Source organism: Cynocephalus volans, chromosome 4 (assembly GCF_027409185.1).
Source record: "Cynocephalus volans isolate mCynVol1 chromosome 4, mCynVol1.pri, whole genome shotgun sequence".
Classification (NCBI taxonomy): Eukaryota; Metazoa; Chordata; class Mammalia; order Dermoptera; family Cynocephalidae; genus Cynocephalus; species Cynocephalus volans.
In genome coordinates, this window is record NC_084463.1 from 85,976,604 (window position 1) to 85,990,018 (window position 13,415).

General features: G+C 34.2%; 1 protein-coding gene across 1 annotated transcript in view; it reads left to right on the forward strand.

Moving 5' to 3' along the window:
- The window catches only part of LOC134374920 (rho GTPase-activating protein 20-like), a 100,998-nt gene that overhangs the window by 5,903 nt on the left and 81,680 nt on the right, over positions 1–13,415 (forward strand). The gene's annotated exons all lie outside the window — the stretch shown is intronic.

Below are 13,415 nucleotides of genomic sequence, written 5' to 3' on the forward strand. Positions count from 1 at the left end.
AGAAATGTCTATTCAGCCCCCTTACCCATTTTCTAATCAGATTTTTTTATTTTTTTACTGTTAAGCTGTTTGAGTTCCTTCTATATTCTGTTGCTGCTTTTGTTTGTTTTTTGTGGCTGACCTGTATAGGGATACAAACCCTTGACCTTGGTGTTACAACACCAAGCTCTAACCGTTGCACATTCTAGATATTAATCCCTTGTCAGATGTATAATTTGCAAATATTTTCTCCCATTCTGTATACTCTGAATTCTAATGCTTACAATTTCCTAAACCCACCATACTCTCTAATCATGGCTCAAGTGTCACTTGCTTCAGAAACTCCTCTAATGCCTCATAAATAATATTCATGCTCCTATAGAACCCTGCGTATCTTTTAGTCATAGCACTCAATCACACTTCATTGGAATCACCTTATATATCATGTTCTCTTCAGTGTCCTAGCATACATCTGTTAATAAAATAATGCCTTGTACATACTTGAAGTTCAATTACTATTTGTTCGATGAGTGAGTGAATGAAGGAGTGGCTCCATTTCCAAACCGAGAGAGGAATTTAGTAGGTTACCATAATAGTTTCTGACTTTCCTGACCTCCTTCAGGTAGCCAATACATAAGAGACTTTCTTGTTGATTGGTATTATTTGTGAAATTTATGCTAGTGGCAAAATTGGCAAATTTTTACCAAAATGGACTTCATTGCTTTGTTAGTCAAAAGTTTTCTCAGGCCCACATATCACTTTATTCTTTTTAAACTGCTTTCTATATTCATTAAAAACAATCAAATACATTTGTTCCTGGTACAATGTGCTAATTTTTTATGGTATGATGCTGGGAGGAAATCTTTGGGAGATTATATTGTCTCCCCACGTTCTAGTGGGCTTTGACAGGGTAAAAATTTATTTTTGTACTTGCAGGACAGCACATCCATTTAATTTCTTCATTCCAACTTTAGCATAATTTTCTAATCACAGTTCTGATTCAATTTTATCTTTCATTTTGGCACCAGCAAAGCACTCTCTCATTAATGCATGTTTATTCATCCTTCCTCACCATTGTTCATGGGATAGCAGGCTATCCTAAGACATCCTCACTGTAGTACATCTTCACTGCAAGATAAATCCCTTCTCCTGTACAGCTTGAAAGTTAGGGTTTCTCAAAGGAGTTTTGGCATTTCTTGATTGACTTTCCGTCAGAACCTTGAGAAAAAGACATGAAGGAAGCAGAAGAATAATTGTTACTTTTAGCAAGAAGCTTAATATTACTGTGGTTAAGAAAGTTTGGACTCTGGAGCCATATTCTTCCTGGGTTTGAACCCTGGATCTTCTTACCAGCTGTGAGAATTTTTGCAGTTACTTAACCTCCTCAGGCCTCACTTTCCTCGTAAAATGGGGTGACCTCAAAGGGGATTAAAAGTGTTAATATTATAATGTATTTGGCATATTGTGATTGCTATATAAGTTTTTGTTAAATAAAATCATTAAAATATATCAATCTGTCTGGTACCCTGTCACATAATGTCTAGTTTTCTGGGTGTTCCAGGTTTAGGCTTATCTTCTCAACTTGACTGTCTGCTCTTTGAGTGAAGAGACCGTATTTTCTGCTTTTCCAAATCTAAATGTTCAGTGCTGGCTATAGAACAGATATTTTGTAAATATTAGCTGAACTGAATGATTGATTTCTTTATTCCCCTAGCTAAGTAGGTCAGCTCTCAGTTGGAATGGAAAAAGGGATGAGTCTGCAGCTGCCTGACATAGTATAACACTGCCAGTGTTGAAAAGCCACACAAAGAAATGTCAATTCTGGAGTAAGCAGCTATTTAATGTATGTTGACTTTATGCTCACACATTTACTATATCATGTATATTATCACTGCCATTAGTTTTCTGACACCTAGTTCCTAGTGTAATGGGAAGACACAGAGAGTGGATTCTGGGTCCCTGCTCTAGTGCTATATGACCCTGGTAGAGTCACCTATCCTTTCTGTGACTGGGACTTTTCCTTCATCTGTCAGTGATGGGGGAGGGGTGGATTGAAGTTGACTGAATATTTCATGTAGCCCTCAACTCTACAATTTTGTGTTCCTTTATTCTGATAGCAACTCAGCAACAAGTAGAATGGAAAACAATATGAATGGTCCTTGCAAACCCTTTTATTGCAACTCTTAATACATCTCCGAGAGTGCATCTGTCACACTGCTGAGGAATAAGTAGTATCCTCTTTCAGTGCAAAGCTCAAACATTTGCTTATGTGGGATCTTTTGTCTGTTTATTATCATAATGTTATTTTAATAGCCAGCCTACACAGTGGCCCCCAGTGGTTCTCACCTCCTGGTAGTCACACCCTGGCCTAATCCCCTTCTACGTTTTTTTTTTTGTTTGTTTTTGTTTTTGTCATTTTTTTGACCGGCCGCACCGCGCTCAGCCAGTGAGCGCACCGGCCATCCTTATATAGGATCCGAACCCGCGGCGGGAGCACTGCTTGGGCTCCCAGCGCCGCACTCTCCCGAGTGCGCCAGGGGGTTGGCCCCTAATCCCCTTCTACGTTGCATCACAATTGATCTGTGTAACCAATAGGATTTGGCAAAAGTGATGTTGTGTGGCTTCTGAGTTTAGGTTATAAAAGAAGCTTCCCTCTTGATTGCTCTCACACTCTCTTTCTCTGATCACTTGATCTGGGGGATGCCATTTCATGAGCAGTCCTGTGGAGAGACCCACAGCAGAGGAACTGAAGCCTCCGAGTAACAGCCACATGATGAGCTTGGAAGCAGACTTTCCAATGCCAGTCAAGTCTTCAGAGATGGCAGCCCCAGATGAAAGCTTGACTGCAGCCTCATAAGAGATATGAGCCATACCCACCCAGCTAAGGAACTCCCTGATTACTGACCCTTAGAAACTGTATAAGATAATAAATATTTGTTGTTTTAAGTTGCTATGTTTTGGGGTAATTTGTTAGGCAGCAATAGACAACTAACACAGTCATCTTCAAACTATGAAGAAACTAGCTTTCTAAAATGTTTCTGTCGCATACCTTTTATGTATTCTTATAGCTGGAGGTGGAAAGATAGAAACAGATACTATTCTCATTTTTAAATAAAAAATGTGATTTCTCAGATCATGTAATTTGTTGGAAAAGGGACCAGACAACATTCTTTCTTTTTAAAAACAGCTTTATTGAGATACAGTTCATACTGTTTAACTTAGCCATTAAAAGCATACACTTCTGTGGTTTTTATTATATTGACAGGGATGTGCAACCATCACCACCATCTTAGAGCATTTTCATACTCCAAAAACAAACCTGTAGCCATTAACCGTAACTCCTCATTCTCTCCCACCCACCCCCACTCCATTGCTAGCTCTAAGCAACCACTCATCTATTTTCTGTTTCTTATATTTTCTGTTTCTTCCTTTCTTTGCCTCTTCTGGACATTCCATATAACTGGAATCATATGCCATGTGGTTTTTTGTGACTGGCTTCTTTCAGTTAGTGTAGTGTTTTCAAGGTTCATCCATGTTGTAGCATTTATCAGTACTTCATTAATTTTTTATTGCCAAATAACCTTCCATTATATGGATAGATACCACGTTTTGTTTCTTTATTCATCAGTTGATGGAAAATTAGGTTGTTTCCACCTTTTGGCTATTTATGAATAACACTGCTGTAAACATTCTTTTACAAGTTTTGTGTGAACATCTGTTTCATTTTTCTTGGGTATATACTAGGAATAGAATTGTTGGGTCTTAGGGTAACACTATGTTTAACTTTTTAAGGAACTGCCAAACTATTTTTCAAGGCAGCTTCACCATTCTACCTTCCCACCTGCAATATATGAAGGTTCCAATTTCTCCACATACTTACCAAAACATTATTTTCTGTCTTTTTGATTATAGCCGTCTTTGTGTGTGTGAAGAGGTTACTTATTATGGTTTTGATTTGTGTTTCCCTAATGATATTGAGCATATTTTCAAGTGTTTATTTGCTATTTGTGTATCTTTTGGGAGGGAATTTATATTTAAAACTTAAACCATCTTTAATTGGTTATTTGAATTTTTATTAATGAGTTATAAGAGTTATTTGTATATTATCAAATTCTTAAAATTATTTGCATATTGCAAAGTACAAGATTTAATTTTTATTTTTAATTATTAGCATTTCATTATTACAAATTATCATTTTTCTTTATGCCCTTTACCCAACCTTTCACTTCCCAAACCCTTTCCCTCCCTCCCCTCTCCCTCTAGTGTCCTAGCATTTGTTCTCTCCTTCTGAAAGTTCAGTGTATTTTTGTGGTCTTTTCTTCCTTCCTTCCTTCCCTCCTACCCTCCCTCCTTCCTTTCCTTCTTCCTCCCTCCCCTCCTTTCCTTTCTCCTTTCCTTTTTCCTTTCCTTTCCTTTCCTCCCAGTTAATGAATGAAAATGTGGCATTTCTCTTTCCTTGTCTGGCTTATTTCACTTAACATAATTTTCTCCAGACTCATCCGTGTTGCTACAAAAGGCAGAACCATATGCCAGGTTTTACGCTAATATTTTGTGTATACATTGTTTGGCAGCTTTTCTATTTTCCAAATAAAGATATTTAATCTTAGAGGTTTAAAATAAATTATCTTATGTTTGCAACTATTAAGTAGCAGAGTTGAAATTTAAATCTACTTCTCTCTGACTCTAAAGTTTGTTATCTTAGCCAGCATACTAGATTGCCTCAATAAGATCAATTCAATTTTGAGAATTTTCTGTATCTTAAGATAAAGACCATTCCTAGGAGCTGGGTAAAGAAATGTCATTGTTACTATTATAATCTTATGTGGCCATTAGGTTCTATGTGTTGTGGCTTCATGTAGACAGGTCATCAGCTTAAATGAAAATGACAGAATGATTCTGAAATGATTCAGACACCAAATCATTGACTTTTATCTCTAAGTCATGGAGGCTAAATCTTCCTATAAATTATATTGCTTAATGTAATTATTTTATTACTTCATATATTTTTTAGTATAAAGTGGAAATTTTATTTATTTTATTTTATATTATTTTCTTTTGTTTTCACTTTTGGCCATAATTTTTAATGCTAATTTCTAAGTTTATGGCCTGTACCAGAGAATATGGTAGTATGGTATCTGATTTTAAGAAATTTTTTATGACTTGATATATAGTTAGGTTTTTATGAGTATTACATGTATGTATGTGAAGTATTACCAGTTATATAAATAATCAATATTCTTCCTAATATTTTATCCTCTTACTCTGTCACTTGCCAAAAGAGCTATGAAATGTTTCCCACTTCAATTGTGGACTCACAAACTTGTTATTCTATTAATTTCTTGCTGTATATGTTTCGAACCTATATTGTTAGGTCCATAAAGTGTAGGATCTTTTTGGTGTATTGTACTTTTTATCAAATGGAAATATCCCTCTCTGTCCCGTATATTCTTTTGTGTCCGTCTCTTTGGGCTCAGCAGAATGTTTTTGAGATTCATCTATGTTGTATGTATGAGAAGTTTGTTCCTTTTTATTGCCAAGTAGTATCCATTGCACCTTGTATACTGCAATTAGTTTACTCATTAATGTGTCAGTAGACATTTGAGTTGCTTGCAGTTTGGGGTTATTATTAAGAAAGCTGTTAAGAATATTTGTATGCGAGTCTTTATGTGGACATTTTCTTCACTCTGGGTAAATACCTAAGAGTTGAATTCCTGAATCATATAGTATTTGTTTAACTTTAAAGGAGACTACCATACTGTTTTCTAAAATGGTTGTACAATTTTACATACCCATCAGCAATGTATGAGATTTCCAGGTGTTCTACATCCTCACCAAAACTTAGCAATGATAGTTTAAAAAATTTTAGCCATTCTAGTGGGCATATGGTGGTTTTAATGTTCATGTTCCTGGAGATAAATGATATCATGCATCATTTTATAGAATTATTGCCTGTTCATATGTTTTTCTTTGTGATCTGTTTAAATTTCTTGCCCATTTTTTAATTTATAAACTTAGGGAATTGTAAGAGTTCTTTATATATTCTGGATATAGCTCCTTTGTCCAGTATAAATATTGAGAATTTTTTCTCTAAACCTGTCTTTGTCTTTTTATTTTCTTAACAGTATTTTTTTTTTTTGAGGAGCAAAAGTTTTTAATTATGTTTAATTAAGTTTTTATTATTCCCCAATTGGATTGGGAAAAGAGGACATGTGTTTTCACTCTGGAACCTTTATGAAAAATCAATTGGCCTGTATGTATAGGTCTACTTCTGGAGTCAATTCTATTCCATCAATCTGTATGTATATATTTTCATTACTTTGCTTTCCAAAGTATCTTGTTTTGTTGGTATTGTGACTATTTTAAAAATTTTATGTTCCATTTGCTCATTGCTAATATGTAGAAATACAATTGATTTTATTAACTTTTTATCCTTTAACCTTGCTAAGTTCACTTATTAATTCTATTAGCTCTTTTTAAATAAAATTCTATTAGCTTTAATGTAGATTTCTCAGTATAGTCTTTGTTCACATTCATTTTCTTTATGAATAAAAAGTTTTATTTCTTCCATTCTAATTTTTGATATTTATTTTCTTTTCTGGCCATAATGTACTGGCTAGAACTTCTAGTATATTATTGAACAGAAATGGTAAGGAAGATATACTTTCTTTATTCCTGACCTTAGGTAGGAATATATCAGTCTTTCAACTTTAAGTATGCTACCTTTAGAATTTTTTTGGAAGATGCCCTTTGTGAAGTACGAAGTGCCCTTTAATTCCAGTAATTGAGTATTTTATCATGAATGAGTAGAATTTTGTCAAATGCTTTTTCTGCAACTTTGATATGATCATGTTGGGGTTTTGTGAGGGTTTTCAGACTTAATTTGGTGAATTATGTTATTTCATTTTTTAAATAATCTTTTTATTTTGGAATAATTTAGATTTAGAGAAAAGCTTTAGAAAAGCAGTTTCTGCACAGCCCCCAACCAGGGAACGCTATTGTTTATATTTTACAATATTACAGTATATTTGTCATAACTAATGAACCAACATTTTTAACTAAAGGCCATACCTTATTCAGATTTTCTTAGTTTTTATCTATTTTTTTTTTTTTTTTTGTATCTCAAGATCCTATCTAGGATACCACATTAGATTTAGTCAGCGTATTTCTTTAATCTCCTCTAGATTGTGACAGTTTCTTAGACTTACCTTGTTTTTGATGATGATTTTGAATAGCACTGGCTAGATAATTTAGTAGAATGTCCTTCAGTTTGGATTTATCTGATGTATTTTTGTGTTTAGAAGGGGGTTATGATTTATGAATTATTTTTCTGTCTGTGTTCACGTGAGATAGGGGTCTGTAATTTTCTGGTAACATCTTTGTCTGGTTTTGGTATTAGGATAATGGTGGCCTCATAAAATGGGTTGGAAAGTGTTACCTCCTCCTTTTGAAAGTGTGTGAGGGAAGGTCATTATTTCTTCTTAAAATGTTTGGTAGAATTTATCAGTGAAATTATCTAGTGTTTGAGTTTTTTTCTGGGAAGATTTTAGATTATGATATTATCGTTAATATATATAGAACTATTTTGGTATTCAGTTCTTTCATGAGTCAATTTTGTTCATTTGTGTCTTTCAAGAAATGTGTACATTTCATCCCAATTATCAACTTAATCAACACAAAGTTAAGCATAATATTCTTTTTTTATGTTTTTGATGTATGTGGGAACTATAATAATCATCATTCTTTTATTCTTGGTATTGGTGATTTCCAAATTATCTTTTATTCCCTACGTCAGTCTAGCTAGAGGTGTATCAATTTTGTTTATCTTTTCAACAAACCAGCATTTGGTTTTGTTGTTTTGCTCGATTGTATTTACTTTCTATTTTATTGACTTATTTTTTGTGTTTAAAGATTTATTGAAGTGTAATTATGTACAATAAAGTGCACATGTTTAAAGTGTACTATTTGATGGATTTTGGACGTTAGGCACCTGTGCAACGAATACAGCAATTAAGATAATGAACATTTATATAACCTCCAAAGTATCCTTGTATGCCTTTGTAATCAATCCTCCTTTGATACCTCCAGCCCACCCTCTGGCAATCAGTGATCTACTTGATGTTACTATAAATTAGTTTGCATTTCTGAGAATTTTATATAAATACTGGGCCACTTTCTATTGCTGAATGGTATTGCACTGTGTGAGCAGACCACAATTTGCTACCCCTTTTAAATGCTGGTGGACGATATGGTTTTCTTCGAGTTTTGTGATTAAAAATAAAGTTGCTGTGTATGTTCACATACAAGTATGAGTATTTGTGTGTATCTTGATTACATATACTTTCATTTCTTGATAAATACCAAGAAGTGGTAGCTGGATTGTAAGGTAGATATATTAAGAAAATGACAAATTGTTTTCAAAATGGTTGTACCATTTTATATTCCCACTAGCAATGTATGAACGTTACAGTTGTTCAGCATCCTTGCTAACACTTGCTATGGTCATTCTTTTTAATTTTAGGCATTCTGTGTGTGTGTCATTATATTTCTTTGTGGTTTTAACTGGTATTTCCCTGATGACTGATGATGTTGAGCATGTTTTCATGGGCTTATTTAGCATCTGTGTATCATTTTTGGTAAAGTGTCAGGTTGAAATCTCTTCAGTTTTTGTTGGGCCATTTTTCTATTGTTGAATTTTAAGTGTTCTTTATAAATTCCAAATCTGTGCTGTCTAGTGTGGTAGCCACTAATCACTGGCAATGTATATTCAAATGAACTAAAATTATATATTATAAATTTAATTCCCCAGCCACACTAACCTCATTTCAAAAGCTCCTTATTACAGTCATTTATTAGTTCTAGTAGCATTTTAAAAATAGATTTATTAGAATTTTCTACATAAACAATCGTATCATCTTTTACTCAATGCCCCTTATATTCATGAAGTTTCTCCATTTTGGCTGTTTGGAACAAGAAATATTTCCAGCCTTGTAAGTTCAGGGTATCACTCTACCTGCTTTTTCTTGATGGTGATTTCTACAACCTGAGTTAGTTTCCTCACTCGCATGCATTGATCAGTTCTCAGATGAAAACTTATGAGGAACCCTTTGCAGATCTCTGAGCTCTGTAGACAGCTCTTTCCGCACTGGCACTCTGCTTTTTGAATTCTAGCCATATTGGCCTGCTTGAATTCTTGACTCTGTCTCCTCAAGTTGGGCTCTGTTTTGCTTCCTCCTTGTACTGTGGGGTGGAATATCTCTCTGGGCAGCAATCTGGGACAATCTCAGAACTCACCTTGTTTATTTGCTTTCTCTTAGGTATTACTGTTCTGTACTTCTGTTGTCCAATGTCTGAAAATGATTGTTTCATATATTATTTCCCATTATTTTGTAGTTTAAGTTATTCTAGCATGGTTAAAAAAAGAAATCTCTATTTTAATGACTTTTGCTCTTATCTTTATTATTTCCTTCCTTTCACTTATTTTGGATTATATTTGCTCTTCTTTTCCTAGCTTCTTAATATAGAAACTCAGATTACTGATTTTAGATCTTTATCTTTTCTAAGGAGACATTTTTTTCCTAAGCATTGTTTTAGGTGCATTCCACAAACTTGGATATATTGTGTTTTCATTTTTCTTCAGTTCAAAATGTTTTCTAATTTCCCTGTGATTTCATCTTATACCTATGGCTTATTTTTTTGTGTTGTTTAATTTCCAAATATTTCAGCACTTTCTGAGTGTCTTGCTGTTATTGTCCTTAATCTAATTATATTGTAATTGGAAAACATGCTCTGTATGATTTCTGCAAATTACCTGCTGGGATTTTGATTGGGATTGCACTGAATCTGTAGATCATTATGGTAGTATCGATATCATAACAGTATCGATTCTTCCAATATATGAACAAAATATATTTCTCTGTTATTTAGGTCTTCTTTAAAATCTCTCAACAGTGCTTTGTAGTTTGCAGTGTACTGGATACAGTACATATTTTTAGCATATTTACCCCCATTTCATATTTTAATGCTTTTAGGAATAGGGTTTTTTATTTCATTTTTTGCCTGTTCCTGGGGTACAAAGCTGTCACCACCTGTGTCCAAGATGTGATGATCAGATCAGTATTATCAGTATGCCCATTACCACAAATTGCCATTATTCCTCATGTCCCCCACCCAACCTCTCTCTAGCCTCTCACCCCCTCCATCCGTCCACCCTCTGGCAACCCTACCTATGTTCTCTCCATCTGCAAGTCCAAAGCACCACTGTGGTGTTTCTGTCTTTCCTTGTTTTTCTTTTAGCTCCCACTTATGAGTGAGGACATGTGGTATTTTTCCCACTGTGCATGATTTATTTGCTTAACATAATTTTCCCAATGCTCATCCATGCTGCTGTGAATGGCAGAATTTCATTCTTTTTTATGACTGAGGTATATTCAATAGTGTATATATATCACATTTTCCTTATCCAGTCATCTGTCAATGGACTTTTAGGTTGGTTCTATATCTTGGCTATTGTAAATAGAGCTGTGATAAACATGGGAGTACATGCATCCCTTCAGCAAATCTCCCACCAACAGTGTAGGAGAGTTCCCCTCTTTCCACATCCTTGCAAGCATTTATTATTCTCAGTCTTTTTTATTATAGCTAGTATAACTGGGGTGAGATGATATCTCAGTTTGATTTTAATTTGCATTTCCATGATGATAAGTGATGTTGAACATTTCTTTATGTACCTGTTGACCATTTGAATGTCTTCCTTCAACAAAATGGCTATTTGTCTCCTTTGCCCATTTTTTAATTGGGTTCTTCAGGTTTTTTTTTTTTTTTTTTTACTGTATAGTTGTTTCAGTTCCTTGTATATTCTGGATGTTAATCCCTTGTTGGATGAATAGTTTGCAAATATTTTCTCTCATTCTGTAGGTTGTCATTGCACCGTATTGATTATTTCCTTTGCTGTGCAGAAGCTTTTTAGTTTGATATAGTCCCATTTATTTATTTTTTCTTTTGCTGCCTGTGCTTTGGGTGTCATATTCCTAAAGACTTTTCTTAGTCCTACTTCCTGAAGTTCAGTTTCCCCTATGTTTTCTTGAGTAGTTTTATAGTTTTGGGTCTTAATAATAATGCTTTAATCCATTTCGAGTTGATTTTGGTATATGGTGAGAGATACAGGTCTAGTTTCATTCTTCTACATATGGGTGTCCAGTTTTCCCAGCACCGTTTATTGAAGAGGCTGATGTACATTCTCGGTGCCTTTGTCCAAAATCAGTTGGCTGTAAGCATGTGTGTGGATTTCTGGGTTCTCTATTCTAGTCCATTGGTCTGAGAGTCTGTTTCTATTCAACTACCGTGCTGTTTTGATTAATAAAATTTTGTAGTATTATTTGAAGTCAGGTAGTATGATGCCTCTGCCTTTTTTATTTTTTGCTTAGGATTCCTGTGTCTATTTTGGGGTCTTTTGTTGTTCTATATGAATGTTAGGATTGTTTTTTCTATTTTTGTGAAGAATGTCATTGGTATTTTGATGGAGATTGCATTGAATCTGTAGATCACTCTGGGAAGTATGGACATTTTCACAATGTTGATTCTTCCAATCCAAGAGCATGGAATGTCTTTCCATCTTTTTGTGTCTTCTTTAATTCCTTTCAGTTCAGTAGTGATTTTTAGTTCTCATTGTAGAGATCTTTGACCTCCTTTGTTGGGTTGATTCCTAGGTGTTTTATTTTTTTGGTTACTATTGTAAATGGGCTTGCTTTCTTGATTTCCCTTGCTGTTAGTTTGTTATTGGAGAATATATACGCAACTGATTTGGGGTCGTTGATTTTATATTCTGCAACATTACTGAAATTTTTAATCAGCTCTAAGAGTTTTTTGGTAGAATCTTTAGGTTTTTTTATATATAGGATCTGCAAAGAGGGACAGTTTGATTTCATCTTTTCCAATCTGGATGCCCTTAATTTCTTTCTCTTGCATGATTGCTTTGTCTAGTACTCCACTACTGTGTTAAATAGGAGTGGTGATAGTGGGCATCCTTGTCTTGTTTCTATTTTTAGGGGAAAAGCCTTTAGATATTCCCCATTCAGGATGATGTTGGTGGTGGGCTTGTCGTAAGTGGCTTTTATTGTGTTGAGATAGATTCCTTCTATACCTAATTTGCTGAGAGTTTATCATGAAGCAATGTTGAATTTTCTCAAATGCTTTTTCTGCATCTATTGAGATAATCATATGTTTGTTATCCTTGACTTTGTTGATGCTGTATATCACATTTATTGACTTGCATATATTCAACCATCCTTGCATACTTGGGATGAATCCCACTTGATTGTGCTATATAACTTTTCTGATGTGTTGCTGTATATTCTGATTGCTAGTATTTTGTTGAGGATTTTTGTGTCTATGTTTGTCAATGACATTGGCCTGTAGTTTTCTTTTTTTGTTGTATCTTTGTCTGGTTTTGGTATCAAAGTCATGCTGTCCTCATAGAATGAGTTTGAGAGAGTGGCCTCTCTTAATTTTTTGGAATAGTTTGAGGAGAATTGGTGTTAATTCTTCTTCAAATATTTGATAGAATTCAGCAGTAAAGCCATCCAGTCCTGGGCTTTTCTTTGTTGGGAGACTGCTGATTATTGCTTCAATCTTGTTGCCTTTTACTGGTCTTTTCAGATTTTCTGTTTCTTGGTTCAGTCTCGGTTAGTTTGTTATGTGTCCAGAAATTTATCCATTTCCTCCAGGTGTTCAAATTTCTTGCATAGTTGTTTGTAATAGTGTTTCATGGTTTCTTGTATTTCTGTGGTATTAGTTGTATGTCTCCTTTTTTCATTTCTGATTTTTATCATTTGGGTCTTCTCTCTTCTTTTGTTTTGTTACCCTAGCTAGTGATTTGTTTATTTTGTTTATTTTCTAAAAAAAAAAAAAAATCTACTTTTTGTTTCATCGATCTTTTGTATCATTTTTTGAGTCTCTATATCATTTAGCTTTGCTCTGATCTTAATTATTTCTTTCTGTCTACTAACTTTGGGTTTGTATTGTTCTTGTTTTTCCAGTTCTTTGAGGTATAGCATTAGGTTGTTCACTTGACATCTGTTTTTTTTGATGTAATCATTAATTGCTATAAACTTCCCTCTTAATACTGCTTTTGCAGTATCACACAGGTTTTGATATAATGTGTCTTTATTTTTGTGGGTTCCTAGAAATTTTTTGATTCCCTTTTTAATTTCATCTTGGACCTATAGGCCATTCGGGAACCTGTTTTTTAATTTCCACGTATTTGTATAGAGTCCTCAGTTTTGATTGTTATTAATTTCTAGTTTTAATCTGTTGTGGTCTGAAAAGATATTTGAGATGATTTCAAATTTTTTAAAGTTATTGAGACTTGATTTGTGACCTGAATGTGGTCTCTCAGAGAATGCTCCATGTGCTAATGAGAAGAATGTATATTTTGTAGT